Genomic DNA, 21,617 nt, shown 5'->3' on the forward strand with positions numbered 1-21,617 from the left:
ATATATATAATTGGAAAATAAATAAAACAAGAACATAAGAACGCAGAGCATGCTCATTGCTGCAATGTCTACCACCTGTCATGGTGGTAGACATTGCAGCAGGAGGGAGGATGAAAACAGTCACGTGCTCCTTCTGCTTGGTTATTTCTTGCTTGGACAGTGTTCATAGTTGAGCGTTGCTTACCGTTAATTGCTATGTTTAATAGTGCAGACAGTTGTGGTTTCTGACATTGGCAATATGGGCAACTGTCCAGGGCTTTTTTTTTTAGGGATGGCAGGAGACCTCTGCGGATTGTGGCACAGAGATGGAAGCAAAACAGAATGAAGAACAGTTTAAATTGATACTGGTTACATTTATTTCAGCTCTAAGTATTTAATATCGAGGTGTTTTTATGGGAATGTGGATCTTTCAGATCAGTTTGAGAAGCAATTTTGATAGGTGCACTTAATTTTATTGTGTCACATAGCGAAGGATGCTGGTCTTGGTCTTGATTTGGTCTCGGGTTCAGTGGTCTAGACTACAACTCTGCTACGTGGCTCCTTGGTTCCATGTCCTCCCCCTCCCACCCTTTCAGTTGGATTTCTTTCAAAATAAATGCCACTAGTGGCAAAAAAAAGAGTGAAGTTCATGCTGTTAGGACAGGAGACAAGATGCATAGAATCACATATCTAAATCTAAACTATGTTACAGAGAGTAAACACAAGAAAAACATGCTTTATCTGTGGTATTGTTCATTAAAATGGCACATTTCTGACGTATTAAAATTAAATACGATCGGTACATTTAATGATATTAGCGATTAGGTAATGCATTAGGCAAGTACTTTTACTTTTAATACTTAAGTAAAAGTATAAAAGTAATGGCTTTTAAAAATACTTAAGTAAAATGTTAATGTGGTAGATTTACTTGAGTACATTTTTGTCTGTATATTTGTACTTTTACTTAAGTACAGTTTTTGAGTACTTTCTTCACCACTGGAGCTTGGTAAGGTCCATGGCAGCCAGTGCAGTTAGCGAGAGGTTGCGCAATCCCAGGTGAGGCTCAGCTCGCTGCTGCCTCACCGGCTTCCCTTATAACCATTTGAATGGGAAAATGTGAAAATTCAGCGATTTTGAAGAAAGATTTGGTTAAATTAAATGAAAAATAGGTACTTTATAGTACAAACCACAGGGTGAAAATATCTTTATAAATGATTTTCAGGGTTTTCCCCAGAAAATTTGCCCCGGTGGTTGGGGCATCGAGGTGGTCCACCATGTTTTTGTATTAAAACAGTGGTTCTTAACCACTGTTTAAGAACCCCGCTTTGCTATCACTTGCTACAGAGGATCACGTTACAGTGCTTAGCCAATCAGAGCTGCGGAGGAGCACTGATTGAAGGAGCTCCACTCTCAGCATGGATTTGAACTTTTGTCTTTACTTACTTCAGCAAAGCTCACAGTTTTTACCAAATTCTGTAGTCTAAATCTGCTCCTTAGTCGCATCTTTTCAGAGTTGGTACTGCCTCTTGTGGTGTGGGTGTGGTTACACAGCTAATATAATTACATTACTAAATCGGGGGGGACGGTTGGGATAAGAAGAGTTCGGTGAATGTGCATATGCAACTGGGGGGTTCGGTACCTCAAAAAAGGTTAAGAACTACTGTATTAAAAGATGTCAAGTTGACAGGAAATGTAAAAGTATTACTGTGTAATTATATGTTACGGGGAAACATCTCCAGTGAAATGCTATTTAAACCAACAACTAGTCTAAAAACAACAAATTTTCACTTCCGTTTAATCCAAATTAAGTAAGCGGCTCCATCAGGCCCCCAAGGGCTTCAAGGGCCCCATAAAAACTAATATTTGAATACAGACCACAGATACATAAATGTAACACTTGTTTATTGAAATTATCAATACTGTTAAATTTGATTAAATTGTTTAGGCATACATAACTTAAAACATTTAAAATTGTTTAACATTTAGATGCAAGATTTTAATGAGCTGGCAAGTTTACTTTGTAAAACTTCAAAAAACAATATTCATAGGTAGATTGTTTTGTTACCATAGCAACAATCTGATGCTGTGAGTTTAATCTTTGAATTGACAAATACAAATTAGTAAACTGCTATTATAACTTATTGCTTTCTAGGCTAGCCAATTAAACTAATCCCTTCTCCCATATTTCACTAAATCTAACACAGAAGCTAGAGGTGCTGATATTTTTAGCAGCAAGAGGGACCCCCAAGTCAAAATCTGCTCAAGGCCTCATACAGCCTTGGACCGGCCCTGCACATTGAGTGCAGGGCCGGTCCCTGCACCCAGTCCCCTGCACTCAATAAAGTAACAAACGGGAGATTTAATTGAATGCTGCTTCAGTAGCTGTTTCATTTCGTGTCTGTTGAGTTTTTAATAAGCGTCACATAAACTGTTTTGGCTGGTCGACTTTATGGGACGAGTTTCTCAGATCTCCGCGCGCATTAATTCTAAGTAGACAACGCATTTGATATGGTTTAATGCATCGTGTAACCAGAAAAATACTAAAAAAAATAATAAAGTAATATAAAATCAGTGTGATGTGTGACTCCGGAGAGCGGGAAAGCTCCTCACCGGCCTGAACCTGCATGAGGTTAGCGCTGCTCGTTATCCACAAATGCTCCGGCCAACCGGGACCACAGACATAAACTTTACAGGGAAGACAGACACAGAGCCACAGGCGTGTTGAGACGTAAACGCCGCATATTAGTTCACAAAGATAAATTATTCTCACCGCTCCACAACGCGCACCTCTGAATTAAGTTATTCCTGCGGTTAACATAGAGCTGCGCAACCAGAGTTAACGCGGCGGGTTTTAAACTCTTACCTGGAGTTCTCCAAAGGATCACAATTCCTCACAGTAAGTTGATGTAAACATCCATACATGTCAGCCTATGTCCAGTTTGAGTCAAAGGAGGCGGCAGCGCGCGATCCCGCTGAGGTAAAGCAGTGGCAGTGCAGAGGCGCCAGCGGTAGTCCGCGCGCTGTCGGCTTTAAATGCATAAACTATAAACTTATCTATTATAAACCTAAACTTTAGGAATAAATCTGCTCTGCTAGTGAAATGCTAAGAGCAACAGAGACGCTTGCAGTCCGGCCTTTATTGTCATTATTTTCCTAGAAACGTAAACAAGCAACGCTTAGCCTGGCGGCGGGGCTAGTAAAGCATGGCGGGCCGCCGGGCTTATAGTACACTGTGGGAAACCCTGATTTTATTATTTTTCCATGATGACAGGCTCACCTGCCTCCTCTGACCGACCGCACGGTCAGAGGTGGTTGATTAGACCGCACGTCACATATACAGAGACATATATCGGTATTGCAGAAATAAACACGCCTTTTCACCCAAAGACGGAACTAAACTTTTCAGGCATTTCCAAGGATCTTGAGAAAGCCAATAGGGATCGCTTTATTTTGTTCTCCATGCCCCCTTACATGCTTTGTAGATTACAGCCTGTACAGTGTACACACTGACCCAATAATAAAATGAGCAGCTTCTGCACACACAACAGCTTTTCGGAGGATCATCCCAGTCCTTTCTAAATCTAGCATTTATGGAACTAGAACCACTGGATCATACGTCACATCTTTCTGACTCTGACTTTTGTTAAGATTATAGACTTGTTATTAAAAATACTTCATTGATCACAAGAGGAAATTAAATATGATTAAATAGTTTTTTTTGGCGTTACCTGGGAGTTTTATGTCTTTAATCCCATATGTCTTTTATCTCACATCAGCTTTTACAATTTATTGATTGAAATCTGAATCTGAATGTAATGCGTGCGTTGTAGAACTTCGAAAACATTCCATCAGAAACAGTAGCAATGCTAACTAGAAGGTTTCTTCTCAGCCGTCCAATCAGCGCGCGCTTGTATGCTGGAAGCTGGACCCAATTGGCTAAAAGTAGTCCACTTCAACATATCGATAGCTTATTGGTCAGGTTGATAGTCCACGGGCGAGAGATCCGCCTGTTGTGTTTTCACAGGGTGGAAGTCATTTTCCATCCAGATTTCAGACTGGGAGAGAAAAAACGTCGGCAAGCAGATATCCAAATGGAGGCTGAGTAGCATAAAACGGGTTATTGGCGCTGTTTTGTTGGAAATGCATCAGGCTTGCTAGCCGAGAGGAGCATCGGCGCTTCATTTCGGCTTGGCTCTTTGTTGTTGGAGCGGTGGATCCAGACGGAGCCCAGCGGTGGTGGCAACATTTCAGGTTTGCTTCCTTTCTACGTTTTCTTCGTGTTGTTGGATTTCCATGTTTCCAGCTGGAGTGAGAAAACTGTATGTTTTTTGCTGTGTGCTGAATTAATTTGGAGACTTGAAACGGATCACAATGTGTTGCACACTTCTTCATCCTGCCAACTTCTTAGTGCATGTCTGGTCTGGAAGCTGGAGCACTGAGATCCAGAAAGCAGCTGTAAATTCAGTCTGGCTTAATCCTCCATGTTTCCTGCACATGCCTGCTTTGGTTGTTAAATCTGAAATTCTGAAGCAATCCATGACTGATGTCTTAAAACGGGAATAAATTGCTTAAGTGAAGAGTTCAACAAATGAAAGCAGCCGGAACTGTTCTAGAACCTGGTGTGTTGCAGTAATATCTTAAGTCAGTCGCATGAACTGGAATATCTTGGTACCAGTGGGAAGTTTGTGGCGCAAATGCCGTATTTTCACTCTGTTAACATAATTTAAAACTGAAATGTGTGACATCAGAGTTTATTTAGAATAGAAAAACAACAGTTATTTTCACCACTGCTAACTTTGACAGCAATAATAATGTTATTAATAATGATATTGAGCATAGATGAAATAAAAGTTCAAGGTATTGGTAGCTTGTAAAGGGATATTACACAAAATGCCCCCTCCTTCTGGTGTCTTGTTCTTTTCACTAGGAGAATTCCAAGCTCATCTCATCTCATCTGTCAGCTGCAGTAGCCTCGTTGCCCTGTAAATGGCTGCTTTTCAGATATCTTGCATAAAGTTTGCCAGTTATATTTTTAAGCTGTGTCAGGGGTAATGCTCATTGTGATCTAACATTATGACTATAAGAGGATTTACTCAGGGGTGAAAGTAGTTTTAAATTCTTGGGGGTACTATGACAATATATATATATATATATATATATATATATATGTGTGTATGTATGTAGCTTCTTTGTGTGCCTTGGAGTTTCTGTGCTGAATAATTTTTTTGTGAAGCAATAAAAGCTGGGTAGCTCTTGAATTGCTACAAAATAAAGCTGTATTTCCCTCAACCCACTAGCTGCAATGTTGACACGTTGAGATGCCATGAGACCTAAATCCTGAACATCATGGCACTGAGTGCATCCCTAGTTTTCCATATCTGGCATATAACCATTCATTTTAGCTTTTAAACTGGTTCTATTGATCCTGTGTCCAGACAGAGGGAAAATCAGTAGCCCAGTATCATGACCTGTTTGTTCTGAAGATCCTGCAGCTTCCACTTCCTAACATGGCGCCTCCTCACCCTGACTCTCATACTGACAGGAGGAACCACAGAGCTCTGTTAGGTTAAAGCTCATCTTCTGAAGTTGGGATGTTTTTCTTCCAACAGGTTCCAGAGGAACAATCAGATGTTAGACTGGATTTTTGTGAATGTTGGCTTCTCATTTTCAACAGTGGAGCTATAAAGGTTGTAAAAGGTTATTATTTTGGAGAAAGTCTAATCAACATCAATATTTCCACTAAATAAGTGGCAAAAAATAAATAAATACATTTTTTGATAAAGTAAAAGCCTCTCAGACTCTGAACCCAACAGCACCAAACTATTTTTTTATATTAGACAATTAATTTAATTTCACATAATTATTGCGGTAGAAGCCATTTGTTAGTTAAATACTTAATGAAACATATTTATCGTGTTTGATGTTTGTTGTAAATGACGTATACTCACAAAGAACGAGATAATTAGTCTAAGTTTGTCGTTTATTGAACGTTCAGAAATTACAGCGGCTGTGAAGAGCCACAGCAAAGGTAAAGAAAGGTAAAACAACCTGAACAGGTGATCAACTCTAAACCACTGGCACCTTTTTACTCTCGTCTCTGTCATTTAAGCACACCCGTTGCCATGGCAASCGCCTGCGCTCCTCGAGCCGAGCACAGATCACATTAAAAACATTTAGTCCGTTACGACATCAGGTTTTCAGGCTTGATATTTATTTTGCGATCATTAATAAGCGCTCCCCGAGCACATTGGTGGTTGATTAGTTCATTTTAAACTCCTGCTCTGCTAGTTATTTTGGTAATTGAACCGCAACGCACAGAATTGCGCAACACCTTGTTGAAACAATAATCACTGAGATTATTATTGTTGTGTCATTAATTTTGAACACGTTTTGTTGATTATTTTTGTTGTTGTTCTTTAATAAGGTTAAGAACGTTTCGATAAGGAATCAAAGGAGGACGTGTTGCTCTCACCCTCCTGGCAGTGTTCAGTTTGTCACTTAATCCCGAGATTGACTCAAAACCTTCCGCGATCGACTAGTTGCACCGCTGCTCTAGCAAAGCACGAACAGTTCAGTAACGATATGAAATGGGAAAAAAGTTATTTATTAACTGATCAAGTCGTGTTTTAGATTGTTCTTGAAAAACTAATCAGTCACGGCTGATTAGTGGGTGCTCTCACGGCTGCACAGTGAACCCATTCATTTTTTACAGCAGACAGCCGCTCCCCCCATTTCCAACATCAGAGCGATTTCCTCCTCCTATACTGGAAGCATTTTCTGTGGAATCTGGTACATTCTCTGCCTTATTTGTGTACACTTTCATGGTGTACAAGGTTTGTTGACTCAGGTTTCTCCTGAAAAGATCTGGTGGAATAATGGCTTGTATTTCTTTCTGCTGAGTTACAGAGAGATGAGAAAAGTCAAATGAGACCGAGTTAAGTCCAACAGGAGTAAACTCACCAATAGGGCTGTGTAATATCGATTTTGCGATATATATTGATATTTTCTTTGCTAGAAAAAAATCGATATTCATCCGCAAGTATCGTAACATCACCTTGCTCACTCACTGCTTGCTTTGCCGAGAGTGATTCGGTCATCAGGCTTAGAGTGATTCCTTCAGTTGTTAAGTGTCTAAGTTTAAAAGGTATCAAACTATTCAGAGCAGGTACTTGGTGCACTTTATTACTTTACAAATGCATGTAGGCTACAGTTTGTAAAAAACATGTTTTCTCACCACTTCTTTAATTCATTTTGTCCAGCTGTCAACTTTAAGTCTGTGTCCATGTCCAACCAGAGCCAGGAATTTTGTAGTTGGTGCTTTTAATCAGTTTTCAGTTAAATTAATTCAATCTAACTCTATAACAGTCACAAAATGTCACCAAAATCATCCTGTCCCTCTAAAATCATTCAGAAAATCGCAAAAGTGAATTGAATTGTATAGTTTGCTGAATATCGCAATATATACTGTATCGTGAGCAGAATATCGTGTATCGTGAGATTATTGTATCACTATAGCCCTACTCGCCAACATCCTCCTTCTCAACTACAACATGCACAAACAAGTGCTGTTGGATTGGACTATCCCAGGTTTTCCATTCCTTTAGGAGACTGATGTGAAATGACTGTTTTGAATTTCTTCACTCAGGATCTCATAAGTTGTTGTACTTGGCTTTCACAGCACAGGATTCACCTTATTCCTGAGAGGGTTACTGTAGGAACAATTATGAGTCTTACTTCCAGTGCCCACCGGAAGTATCAGTATTTCTCTGTGTAATTTATAGCTTTTTGTTAATCTGTATTCATTGTAGACTAGTGATTCTCAACGTGGCCGGTACCGCCCCCCAGGGGGCGTTCAGAGGACGGCAGGGGGCGCTGGSKKACATTTTTACAAAAGGGGGGCGCTGGGATGCCTTTGGGGGGCGTTTGGTCGAAGGTAAACTTTACACCTTAAATGCACAACAATGCCAGTTTAGACTTTGAGCAACTTGGTAAAACTGTATTGTGTAACATTAAATCATGCTTGGCTGCAACTGTATCAATGGCAGCTCTTCTTCTATTCAGTGTTTGTTAGCTTCTTGGTGCAGCTCCGTTCTCCTGCTACTGGTAGCTAAAATTACGATACCCTCACTTTGTATCCCTCTGAAAAATGAACCCATTTAAATAAAGAAATCCCTCCATGGGTGATACCTCGATAGAGAACGTTCATTTTATAGCGTTAACACGGTGCTGTAAGTGGTCTGGTATGAAACGGGGGTGATAGAACAACAGTACCACAGAACATTTAAATTTCAACAATCAGAATACCGAAATTGTTTCTGTTGTTTTAAAAGGTTTATGTCAGTCTGCCTTTTCCCCATCGATACGCTTCCTGACCGCCCTGCACCTTAGAGGTTAAAAAAAAAAGAAGCGCACATTGTGCAAAACTCTGAAACAGGAGAAGCGGGACATAAAACTGAGCGACGAACTAGATGTGAATTATGGCATAAAAACAGAGAATCCGACGCTGAACAATGAAAAATTGACACATGATGTGAAACACATGACGATGAGGCGGCGTAGCAGGTTAGGGTGGAGATTACTGAGCGTCAATAAACGATAAAATAAATCTAGCAACAGGAAAGAAACTAAAGTGGACAAAGAGAGGATAAAACTAATCAAATGAAACTAAATGGAAATGAATGAACAACAAAATGCAAGAATAAACTAAGAAACTAAAGTAAATACAGAGGAATAAACTGGTATGGCAAGACCTTTCGATCAATAATTAATACAGAGACTGAATGGCAAGAATACCATTTCCAGATAAAAGGTAAAATAATATTGTTGAAATGTCATGGGTTTGTTGAGACCATATCTAATACTGAGAATAAATATATCTTACAGACCATAACAGTAAAGAACTGATCAATTATTTATGTTTTTAATTAGATATGATATATTTATTTCTTCAATATTATTTTTCATGTCAGTGTTAATGTCATGAGGCTGATGACTCCATGACACTTTCAATTTGACTCATTAGGATTTGATTAAGAACCAGATTTGTTCTTTGTCATTTGTGTCCAGTAAAATTATTAATCTATAAATCAATAGACAGGTCTATATAAAGATATAATCCATGTTTCTGTCTCATATTTATATGGCATTAAAAGGACCTGAAACTTTTGTTTTTCCACTGAAAGCTCTGGTTTGCACAATAAATGCCATGTGGGTGAAGTTTTATGGATGATACTCTGATGTCCCATTCTCCTGAAGGCAGCACAGAGCTGCACCACCAGAAACTGACAGAAACACTGAAGAGAAGAAGAGTTATGATTAATGTAGTTACAGTTCTATCCATGTTTTAAGGTTGCAGAGCTCAGTCGTTTTGCAAATAGTTCAAAGTTTAAACTGACATGTTGTTCATCTTTTATCTGGTCATTTTGTAGAATATTTAACAACTAGAAAATGGCACAAAATAAGAATATTTTTTCCACTTTGATTGGCTGCTGTTAGGCCTACCAATTTTAACTTGAATGTTCATTGCATTTTCATAGACGCCTGTGAAAATAATTTCTATTCCCATGGCTTTTTTGTTCTCTGGGAAATTATTTTTGATGATAAAACAAGCATAAAAATCTAAACATCTACAATAGTGATAGTAATATTAATAATAAAATAACAGTCAGTGTAAAGTAGCCTGCAAATTCTTTGGTGGGGGGCGGTGAGGGACCTGGATAAAGGCTAGGGGGCCGCTGGCCCAAAAAAAAGTTGAGAAACACTGTGCTAAAGGAAGGGAAAAGCTATGTGGCTGTAGGGTGCCACTTCAAAATAAACGAGTCTTCCGTTCAATACATAAAGAAGGAGGAAAAAAATATAAGGACGACGGCAGCAGTAAGCTTAAATTTGAATGCGAAGAGGGTGGTAACTGTACGCAAAAAGACCATTGTGAGGATGGAGTCTGCATTAGCCTTGTGGATCAATGACTGCAGGAAAAAGAACATCACACTGGATACAAACACCATCGGCACGAAGGCAAAAAAACTTCATAAAACTTTTGCCAAAACCGATGACGTTCCTGACAATGAAGAGGACGATAATGCAGAGTCAGGACCATCCCGCGCTTCTCCCACAGGAACAACCCCATTTATTGCCAGCAAGGGCTGGTTTGACAAATTTCAGAAGCGCTTTGGACTTAAGAGTGTCTCTCTGCATGGAGAAGCTGCCTCTGACGATACACATGGAGCTGAGGAGTATGTGAAAAACAAATTTAAAGCCATCATTGAGGAAGGGGAGTACAAACCTAAACAGGTTTTTAATATGGATGAAACCGGAATGTTTTGGAAGCAAATGCCTTCTCGCACCTTCATAATGAAGGAACAAAGCTAAAGCCCCTGGGTTTAAGGCCCAAAAAGACTGTGGAACTGCCCCAGGATTTATGATAAAGCCAGGGCTTATTTATAAGTCAAAAAACCCAAGAGCCCTAAAATACAAAAACAAAAATCCATTGCCTGTGTACTGGATGCACAACGCCAAGGCCTGGATGACAAAAGTGCTCACCTCGGACTGGTTTCAGCGCTGTTTTATCCCGGAGGTGAAGCATTATCTGAGAGAGAAAGGCCTTGACTTTAAAGTGCTTCTGCTCATGTCATGGACAGCGCAGGAGGCTATGCTGCTGATTTGTCGTACGATGGCGTGCAAATAGAATATCTGCCACCAAACACCACATTGCTGATTCAGCCTAAGGATCAAGATATCATCTGCCCTTTCAAAGCTCTCTACATCAGGAATGCGCTTCAACATCTGGTTGAAGGTGTGGACTCGGACCAAGACTTCTCACTTAAGGCTTACTGGCGTGAATACGCCATTGCATCATGTCTCCTAAATATTGAGAGGGCAATTCAGGAGATGAAGAGTGAAACTTTGAATGCCTGCTGGAAAAAACTGTGGCCAGAAGTCATCCGCGATAAAGTATGCTCTCCTGATAATCTCCATCACTCTCCGGTAGATGGAGCCGTGCAGCTGGCAAAGCAGCTCGGAGGAGATGGCTTCACTGATAAGACGGGAAGCCCCCTCACAACTGTTAACAGATGAAGACCTGACAGAAATGACAAAGCCCGCAAGTGAATAAGATGAGGAAGAGGAGGAAGATGACACAAGTGTTGAAGAAGAGGAGGAGGTCGGACTAACACTTAATCACCTGGCAACCATGGTCAGGATGGCTAATGAACTTCAGCGAGTTGCACAAGAGTGGGTCCCCATGATGTACTGCTCTTTACAGTTCTCTAATATCATCGAAAATGGCATGTCAATGTATAAGAACGTCCTCGCCCAGAAAAAAAAGGAGCGACAGCAACTTCCTATAACCATGTTCCTCATTCGGAAAAAGACATCCTCACCCAGGCCTGCGGAAAACAGCGTTACCGTGAGGGTGGGGATGCAGCGCCATCAGAGCAACTGTAATATATATTACCAGGTGAGTAATCACTCAGAATTTCATCATGTTGTTAAAATTATGTAGGTTTCTGAGAGTGTAAACTGTGTGACAATGTGGAAAATGTTAATGACAGTTTTGGAAAGATTTATAAAGAGTGCGAAGCGGGGTTATGGGGCCTTAGCATGTATTTGAATAGGGAAAAATTAAACAGTCAATACTTCGCGGATTTTGTTTATTGCGGGACTTTTTCAGAACCGCTCTGCTCTGCTAGTACCGCCCACGCTGAGAACAGCTACTTTAGTATGTCCAGCAGTTCAACCTTTTGAGCGATGGTTAGCATCTTCCTCTTGCGCTTGGTGCAGCGGCAGGTGCCGAAGGCGCTGGACATTATGTCAACATGACATAATTATGACAGTCAACATGAGGCTTGAAATAAACCCCTTTTTGAACGAAAAAAAAAATTGCCAACACACTTCACCGTGAAGTAACACTAAAGCAAAAGCGATCAGGAATGATATGAAAACTACAGTTTAAGAACAAAGGTTGCAACGTAGACCGACTCTCTCTTGGCCATTCAAGACACAGAACAAACCACTTTGATGTCCATTGACCCAATCAAGATATGAAACAAAGTGATCTGATTCGTACAGTAGAATTTTGTCACATAATTTAAAAAATGCAGTGCTGCATAAAAATTTTTAAAAAATTCTCAAAACGGTGAGACCGCAGAAGGTGAACCGCAATATGGCGAGAGACTACTGTACTCATTTCATTTTGTGCATAACAAGCCTATTGAAGAAGCACATTGATAACTGCAAACATACAGACATGAACTGGTGGGCCTGTCTGTCAGTCAAACCTCTCTCACTGTAGAGCAGAAGTGGACATTGGATGATTTTTAGACCTTCACTGAGGTAGATAAAATCAGGGGATAAGATTGCCTTCACAAGTAAGTATCAGCTGGTCACTGATCCCCGAAAGTTAAGAAAATCGGCTAAAGTGGCCTCTTTTACTTTCTTATAATCTCCATTGGCCTCTGCTGCCATGGCTACATAGGCTGCTCAAGCCCTTCCTGACAGGTATAGAATAAGCCTCACTGTCCATTCAGCCTCAAGCCAGTCAAGGTACTGCTCAATGTCATTACCTTCTTTCAGTTTTGGTAACCACAGCTTTCCCCCAACTCCCGTCAGCTTGACCTCTCTGAACAGTGGGCTGGACTACCATTTCCCCTTCCAATTCAATATTCTAAGGTGGTGAAACCTATTGCTGCTCCAAATAATCTCTTATGTTATTTATTTGGATCTGTATCTGGCACCACCTTTTCTCATCTTTCACTCAGGTCATGCTGGATCTTTAGACACTGCTGCAGCAAGCCAGTAAAAGAAACAAAGTTTGTGGTCCCTCCTTAGGCTTTGTTAGAAATGACTGTACTAATGTTTTGAAATTGACAGGAGGAATAAAGATTTCAACAGAAGGGATGTGAGACTTAATGGAGCAGCAGACACACAGATCAGTGGAGCACCGGCACTATTTCCGACTTTCAGTCTGTCCTCCTAACACACACACAAACACACCATTGCCAGCAGCACCTACCCTGACAGGTGACACCTGTGTGTGGCTGTCATGGAAACAAATGGGTTGTGGAGGCAGAAGCTGAAATCCAGTCCATGTGTTCCTGGTTCTCACAGGTCTGCTGCCTGGGACAGCATGTTGGCTCTTTCTTCACATCCGCTTACTTTCCAAAATGTGAAATCTTTTCACCTTATAGTGATTCTGAGAACTGATTAGTTGGTTAACAATAACAACTAACTAAGGTGTGTCAGCGTTAGAAAATCTGTGAACTTTGCTAAAGCACAGGTTGAATGCTTTTCCTCATCGGGGTTTTGCATTAAGATGACAGTGACCTATTTCTGGAATGTTGCTTCATGTGATTCCAAAGCACCATGCAGGATGGCTGCAGAGGGGTGATGAAGACTATCATCTCTCACTGTTACCAGGTATGGAGCTCAGGTATTCAGAAGGTCAGAAGCCATTGTTCTGTCATCAGAGGTGCAATGTTCCTACCTGAAGTTGTAATGTTTCCTAGGTGGATGTCGCATAGTGAAACCGTAGCTAAGCTACATACTGTATAGGGATGTGCGATATGGCATAAAATTCATATCACGATATATATTGTGATGGGTGGTGGTAACAATTTATTTTACAATATGATGTGTATAAAACTTACAATAGAAAGGGAGAAAAAAAATCACATACTAATTGGAATGTATGCATTATGTGATAAAACTTGTTTAACCCTCTTATTACCTACAAATAACCCTCTTATTTGTAGGTAATATTTGTAACTTGTGTTTTATGTTGCTGCTTATCATCTCACAATCATAGGCATTGAAAATACAATTTTAAGGGCATTAATAGGCAGCAGCATAATCTCAACGATGAGTATCTGGTACTCAAAGTTAAATAAATAAATGAAAAAACATCTCTATATAAAAACACAATAACTTTAATGTAATGGATGTCTGTATCAAATCCTGCTTTTTCTTCCCAGTGTTGTGACTGGAACTTGTAGTTGGCAGCATTGTTGGTATTTAACTAAGCATGTATGCTTCGTTTTAAGGTAGTAAAACAAAATGCTTACTCTCTATCGTAGGCCAAGTTTCTATCATTTCTACTGTATACCATGTATATTGTGCATTCCTAATACTAATCATTCTCACATTTCTAAATTAGTGCAATGTACATAATACTGAAGTGACATTGCAAACTGCTCTGATTTGATATTAATGGGTGTGCAACAAAAATAAAACATCTGGCCTTTCTGTTTACCATAGTTACACGCTCCGTGAGGCTGTTACAACTCATGTCACACTTTGTAAACCTGATGGAAATAGAAACATGAAGTCAGCCACTCCTTGATCGAGTAAACATTCAGTACTGTAGTCTCTCTTACCAGAGGCACCAGACCCTGAGAAAATTCTCCGAACCTCCAGTTTGGAGGGGAGGACTCTCTCCATTTTGTGGTGCATGCTAGTTTGCAACCTCTGCATCTTGTTTATTACAGCCACACGTAATTTCTGATGAAATTACTCTTTGTGTAGCCTGGTTGATTTGCTCCCAATTCAAATTCAGAAATACTTTATTGATCCCAAAGGGAAATTAAATGTTGTAACTCAAATTAATTCAAATTCTTCAGAGTTATTGTAAACCAGAAGATGGAAACTTGCCTAATTTGCTTTTTTCCCTTTTGCGCCATTTCAAGTTTGCTGACTGCAGTTTTTAGACAAAGCTACTGCTTTGTCCTCATGTGAAAATTGGGTTGACTGGGTTGTTCTGGTATGTGGTGGTCTGTTTCTGTCCAGAGGGTCTTCCTGTGAGGAATATCAACATCCTCAATATTTTTGCTCCACCCTCTCATTGTCAGGCTGTACAAGGAGAACTGGAACTTTGTGTTTCTGACTGCTTTCTTACAAATGCAGCTCAAACTAAACAGGAAACTTTTACTCCAGCTCTGACTGATGTTGCATTGGGGTTTTTTTGCATTTCATTGTCTTTTGTTTTTGTGAAGAAATGATGATTGAAATGTGGAGATAATTCAGGTATTTGAATCAGATATTTTGGAACAGGAAGCATTTAAAATGTGTGGAAATGTTGGCTCTGAAGGTCAGGACTATGGGCCTCTGCTTTAGGCACACAGTGTCTGTTTAATCTCTCTGGTTGCTTTAACACATTCCAGTTCTCTTACTTTGTTTACCTTCCTTTCAGCGTGTCCATAAGACTGCAACTTTCATTTACTTGTCTTCTTAGTTCAGCCTCTTCCTCCCTTTGTTTTCATCACCACTTTTCAGAAGAGAAGTTTTAGTGACGACTGGCTCTGTTGTTGATCTGTTGTGTGATTCTGCGATAGGGTGTCTCTGAAAAGTAGCAGGATATTTTGCTCATAACCTCACACTGAATTCACCATTATTATAGTGAATCCAGCTCTCACTGGAGCGGTTTGCGCGTGTGAAGCGGCCGGGATGTGGCTCTGCCTCCAAATCCGAGGCCATGGTCTTGAGCCGGAAAAGGGTAGAGTGCCTTCTCCAGCTCAGGGTTGTCGTCCTGCCTCAAGTGGAGGAGTTTAAGTATCTGGGGATCTTGTTCACGAATGAGGGAAGAAGGGAGCGGGAGATCGACAGGCGGATTGGGGCAGCGTCTGCTGTGAAACGGGCGCTGTATCGGTCCGTTGTGTTGAAGAGAGAGCTGAGCCAAAAAGCGAAGCTCTCGATTTACCAGTCGATCTACGTTCCCACCCTCATCTATGGTCTTGAGCTTTGGGTCATGACCAAAAGAACGAGATCACGGATACAAGCAGCCGAAATGGGTTTCCTCCGCAGGGTGGCCTTAGAGATAGGGTGAGAAGCTCGGTCATCCGTGAGGGACTCAGAGTAGAGCCGCTGCTCCTCCACGTCGAGAGGAGCCAGTTGAGGTGGCTCGGGCATCTGGTCAGGATGCCTCCTGGACGCCTCCCTGGTGAGGTGTTCCGGGCACGTCCCACTGGGAGTAGGCCTCGGGGAAGACCCAGGACACGCTGGAGGGATTACGTCTCTCAGCTGGCCTGGGAACGCCTTGGGATTCCCCCGGAGGAGCTGGAAGAAGTGGCTGGGGAGAGGGAAGTCTGGGCCTCCCTTCTGAAGCTGCTGCTCCCGCGACCCTACCCCGGATAAGCGGAAGAAAATGGAAGATGGATGGATGGATTTTCAAAGTTTTATTAATTTGTGCTTTTCATATTTCAGATTCCAGACATAAAACTGAATCCACTTTGTTTCTTCAGACCTACCAAGCTAAATCGCTATTGAATTAAAGATGAATTGCACTACTTTCTTTTCTATTATAAAGTCTACCAGTAACATAATTTAAATGATTGAAGCATAAGATTATGTGAATTATGTTCTTAGAACACAACACTAAGAATACAATTATAAATCATTTGGACCTCAGAAGCAGCAGTGCTGAGGTGAGTTTGCCTGAATTTTCATGGCAATTGACATGGCTTCATATTGACAAAAATCCCGCTTTTCTTGCAGTCCTCTGGACAGACACACACACACACACACTGAGAATCTGGTTAAATCAAAGTTAAATAAATAAATGATGGGCAATTACCCAGGTGTACCTGAGCACATAAGACTGGATGGGAAAGTCTTTTTATAACAAAACTTTCCATCCAGATGGGTAAATTGTGTGTCTGTCTGCATTTAGCTGCATTTGTTTAGGACCTGGTAATTATGGCCAGCAGCAGAGTTTTAGTTGGAGCCTTCAGGGAAATGGTTTCAGTCCAAAAGCTCCCACGTCTGGAAACTTTTTAAAAGCTCCTGTTTGACTATGAGCTTTTTTAAAGTCATTTCCACAGTTTGTGTTATTTGGTTAGATTTTTCATGTATATGTGTTTATCTTTGTGTATGGGTCTATTTGTAAGTTTTATCATTGGATTAGTTTAGTTTTCTGTCCTTTTGGTAGTGTGCCTTAATGCATAGACCACAGTTAGGAATAGCCTACGCACTATCAAAAATATAAACCGGAATCTCTGCCTAAATCTTGGACATTTTGTGTGTCATTATGTGTGGGTGTTTAGAAGTGGTTGAAAATTACTAACATTTCCAAACCTTACACACTAACACACTGACCGACTGAGAAAAGCTTTGTGATACCGGAGCCCGGCTTTTGGTGATCTATATTCCAGATGTGGCAGCCCCGCGCTGGAGCTGCATCTGCACTGGGTGGAGTCATGTTTTAGGCCCACTTTTGCTTTGATAACTTTAACACAAATAGATACACTTTAACCCTAACAGTTCAGTACTGACACTAATGTTATGTTGCTGCGTTTTCATACCAGTGTGATGATGGTTATAGATGATCCTTGTGTTTGGTATTTTAGCTACGTTTCATTGGTGCTTCATCTAAAAGACTGTGAACTCTCATAACTCTCGAGGGAAACATTTTTATGGAGAGGGGCAATACTTTTGATTGCTTTTTTTTTCATATTTTTCTCCCAGGCGTCTGGCAGTTACATATGTGTAATCATTGCATTATTTGGGCCTAAATTTTTAACTGGGTTAAATTAATGGAAACCCAAACTTATTTTGATTACAGTTAGGCCTGTCGCGGTAAACGATAAATCAATTAATCGCACGATAAATTAAACCTATCGACCTCATTTTAATTATCGGCTTTATCGTCTCTTCCTGCCTTTTTTTCTTTCCGTTGATGACACTGAATGAAAAAAGGCTCAGCTCCTGTGCTCTCCACTGACCCTCCCTTCCTATTTCCTTAGTCTAATGTCCAACTCACACTACACGAGTTGTCAGCCGACAGTCGGCCCATTTTCAAAATCCTGAGACACATTAGCCGACAGAAATCCCTGGTATAATGATTTGATCGGGTTCGTCGTGCCGTGTGGTGTCCAGCCACATGGGCACAAAATAATGGCTACAAGTCCAGTTAACTAATTTTAAAATCAGGCATTAATCAATGCTTTACTAGAATCTACCTGTGATGCATGTGGCTAGGGTCAGCGTAAAGTCCTGACTGAATGAAAATCATTATAAGCCATTTATGTCACGTTAATAAAGAACAGCTGAAAACTTACCGGGTTCATCAATTGTGGTAGCRATTTGGCTCCAASTCCTCCCCTTGTCATTTCTATATTCTTTGCACAAAATGTTAAATAAATATTAATGTTGTTTCCACATATCATCTCCAATGTCCGCTGGACTTCGGGTTGCGCCGTGTCAATTGTTTGGGATTCCCCTACATAATTTTCCCTCAAAGCAGGAGGAGAATTCGCACTTTCTGATTGGCTACCTGTCACATTCATCGTTAATGGAAAACATCTGATTTAGATCGGAGCGGCCACGACGATCTAAATCACACTACAGGATGAAAGGTTACAAAATTACCACAATCTTAGATCGGTCAACGATCTAAGATTGTCATAAGGGGAAAATAGGGGCAGAAAATAGGGGCAAAAAATCGTGTAGTATATTGTATTAGGTAGTCAGATGTGCCCATCTTTGCTATTTAAATATAGTGATTACTGATGGGCAATATAGTATACAGACTTTATAATCTGCACTGTTTTGGTTGAATGCAGTATTTATTTCCACTTTGGCTTTATGTTTCAGTGTTCTGTAAAACCGCCATAAGAAGAAGTAGTGCTCAGTGTTTGCAGAAGTAAACGTGGAGGCTAACGGTGGAGCTTAGCTTACATATTTGTAGTTGTTGTCCAGCCGGAGCAGCATATTAACAACTTAATCCTCATATAGTCTGTCATGGTTGTTGTTTTTCTTCCCGCTTGCACGTATCAGGACGCAGAATAGTGAGATTTGTTGAGAATCAGTGATGTTCAGTTCAGATGAATGCGGCCTGGACGTTAGGTCGCATTTGAATCGGATACGTATCGGATATGGGTCACATTCGAAAAAGAATCCGACCTGTGCTGTTCACACTGCCATGAAAAGATCAGATACAGGTCGCATTATGTAAAAAAAATCGGAATTGGGTCACTTCAGGCTGCAGTGTGAACGCAGCCTATGAGGCCTTTTATCACCAGGGACATGAGTTTGAAAAAGGCACTTGGGGCTGAACACAGTCCATATGGAACTCCACAGAATCTGGATAGTTCTTCATTTGTTATGCATGCTGTTGTGTCACGACTCTCTTCTGCCAGCTACACCTGATAATACAAATTGTGTGACTGAGGGAATGACCTTCATTCTCAGACTAAAAGAAAACATCTTTATGAATAAATGGGAAAAATTTACACTGTGGCACCACTGTGGCACACGTGTAGGTTTTAGACACTTGCAATCAAGGTATTTTGTTTGCTTTTTGTTAATTTATTACTTTCTTTTGTCTAAATATATGTTCAAATCTTTATGTTCTCTTCATGAGTACTGTGAGAGCAGCCTTTTTAGGCTTTAATAGTCTGATTTATCTTTACGTGTCCACAGAAAATGTGAATAGAAACTGAAATGAAAAAATCCCAACAATACTGATCTCCCTAATAACACTGTCTCCCTGTTTTAGGCTGGACTCTAAAGTCCGGATTGTTGCTTCGAAGTCTATGTTTTTTTGTTTTTTTTTATAGCTTTGGTAGATTGATTATGTGAAACTAGTGGTTAGCTAGACAGTGTGTGTGTGTGTGTGTGTGTGTGTGTGTGTGTGGGTGTGTGTGTGCGCGCGCGTGTGTGTATTTGTGCTGGCTTGTGGGGTGTATCCCATACATACACCATAAAGACAGTTGAGTCGCGGTTCAGGAATGTACTGTATAATTTACAACACTAGAACCTCTTGTTGAATAAAATATACCTGGGAGCCCATGTGATATGATGTTCTTTTGTTTAGTAGCTTTGCCCAGACACTGAGATTAAAATTTAGTGTTTAGATTTTAATTTATACATTAGATTAAAATCTACCCAGATAGCAAAATATGGTAATTCAATGTTGAATTATGGTCAAAAATCTTAATTTTTGGTTAAGAACTACAATTGACAATGGATCAATAATAAAACAATCATTTAATTCTAGCCAGTTAACTAAAAAATTATAAGATGTCATTGAAACAATGTTGTTTTGTGGTTGATTTCTAATGATCGAAATGCCAATGTCTAATCCAGTGTTTTTCAACCCTGGGCCTCAAGGCACACTGCCCTGCAAGTTTTAGGCATGCCCCTGCTTCAGCACTTATGGTGCCAACTGATGGCTAATTAACAGGGTTTGGCTGAATTGCAATCTTCTGAATGGTTTGTGTTGAAGCAGGGGAACATCCAAGCATGTAGGTCAGTGTGCCTTGAGGACCAAGGTTTATGGAGTTACATTTGTTTCACAATTATTCAATAAAAAAAACTAAAACTAATCTCAAATAAAAAAATAAATACAACTGTGATCAATACAATTTGAACTGCAATGAATTTTTTTAAAGCAAAAAGAAATTGTTTAAAAAACAAATTTTTAAAATTAAAATCACAATTTTTTGTCTCATGAAGTGAAAAAGTTATTTGCAAAACAAAGTTTTGTTTGCGCATGTCAGAAATCCTTGGATTGCAATTTTCCTTTTTTTGGTTGCGATTCTCAAACTTTTGCTTGCGAGTCAGTTTTCTTACATGAACATCCTGGGAGGGACCTAAAGACGAACAATGTAAGACGTGTCCCTGTTAGCGCTGACTAAAGCAGATGACTGACTCCCTGCTATCTCAGAACTTTGTCTTGGCTTGCTGGATTCGGTGACAGGATGCAGAATGTGAATGGTAAGTAATCTTCACAAAATTACACCCTTTAGCAGCTACTAAAGCAACACTTATGGATACCATCTCTGACTCGATATTTGGTGGTCTCTCCATCCTCATGTTTTGGTCCTCTCTAGGAGCTGGAGGAATTGCTCTATTCAGTAATGCTTACAAGTGCTGTCCTGCTTTAGCTGCACTTTGCTGGTCATACTAGAACAGGGGAATTAGGAGAACACCAATTTAATTTCAGAACATAACATAGTAAAAGGCACATTACATATAATTTGAAATAAAACTAAAGACAAGACAACACATTTCCTCCAGATACATTTGGTACTTTGCAACACTTAATATAACGCAATAAAAGTGCGCTGGTTAACAAATTCACCATAAAGAATTTGTTAACTAGCGCATATTACACAAGCCTAGTTTATGCACTTTACTTAATGCTAACGGGCTGCACAGTGGCGCAGTTGGTAGAGCTGTTGCCTTGCAGCAAGGAGGTTCTGGGTTCGATTCCCAGTCTTTCTGCATGGAGTTTGCATGTTCTCCCTGTGCATGCGTGGGTTTTCTCCAGGTACTCCGATATAACATAGACCGCGGCAGACAAGATATTTGATGGTCGTCATAAGTTGTGTAAGATTTCTTCTTTGATAAAAGGATGGACACTTCAGTAGTTGTTAAATGGTGTAATTTTGTGAAGGTTACTTACCATTCATATTCTGCATCCCGTTACTGAAACGAAGCAGCAAACCCTGCAGTTCAGGACAGAGTTCTGAGATAGCAGGGAGTCGGAGTCATCCATTTTAGTCGGCGCTAGCTAGGGCTGAAACGATTCCTCAAATGATTCGAGTACCTCGATTATTAAAATTCCTCGAGGAAAATTGATCTGCCTCAAAGCTTCGTTAATTTATGTTGTATTATTTAGTGCGCCATTATCTGCATCGCACGGAGCT

General features: G+C 40.3%; 1 protein-coding gene across 3 annotated transcripts in view; it reads left to right on the forward strand.

Annotated features, from left to right (window-relative positions):
• The first annotated feature begins 3,975 nt into the window (after positions 1-3,975).
• ccdc102a (coiled-coil domain containing 102A) overlaps positions 3,976-21,617 on the forward strand; it is a 94,709-nt gene continuing 77,067 nt past the window's right edge. For all 3 annotated transcript variants that reach the window (XR_001776476.1, XM_008405025.2, XM_008405027.2), the window contains exon 1: positions 3,976-4,230. The gene's annotated coding sequence lies outside the window, so the exon portion shown is untranslated. The remainder of the gene's footprint in view (positions 4,231-21,617) is intronic.

Source organism: Poecilia reticulata, linkage group LG3 (assembly GCF_000633615.1).
Source record: "Poecilia reticulata strain Guanapo linkage group LG3, Guppy_female_1.0+MT, whole genome shotgun sequence".
Taxonomy (NCBI): domain Eukaryota; kingdom Metazoa; phylum Chordata; class Actinopteri; order Cyprinodontiformes; family Poeciliidae; genus Poecilia; species Poecilia reticulata.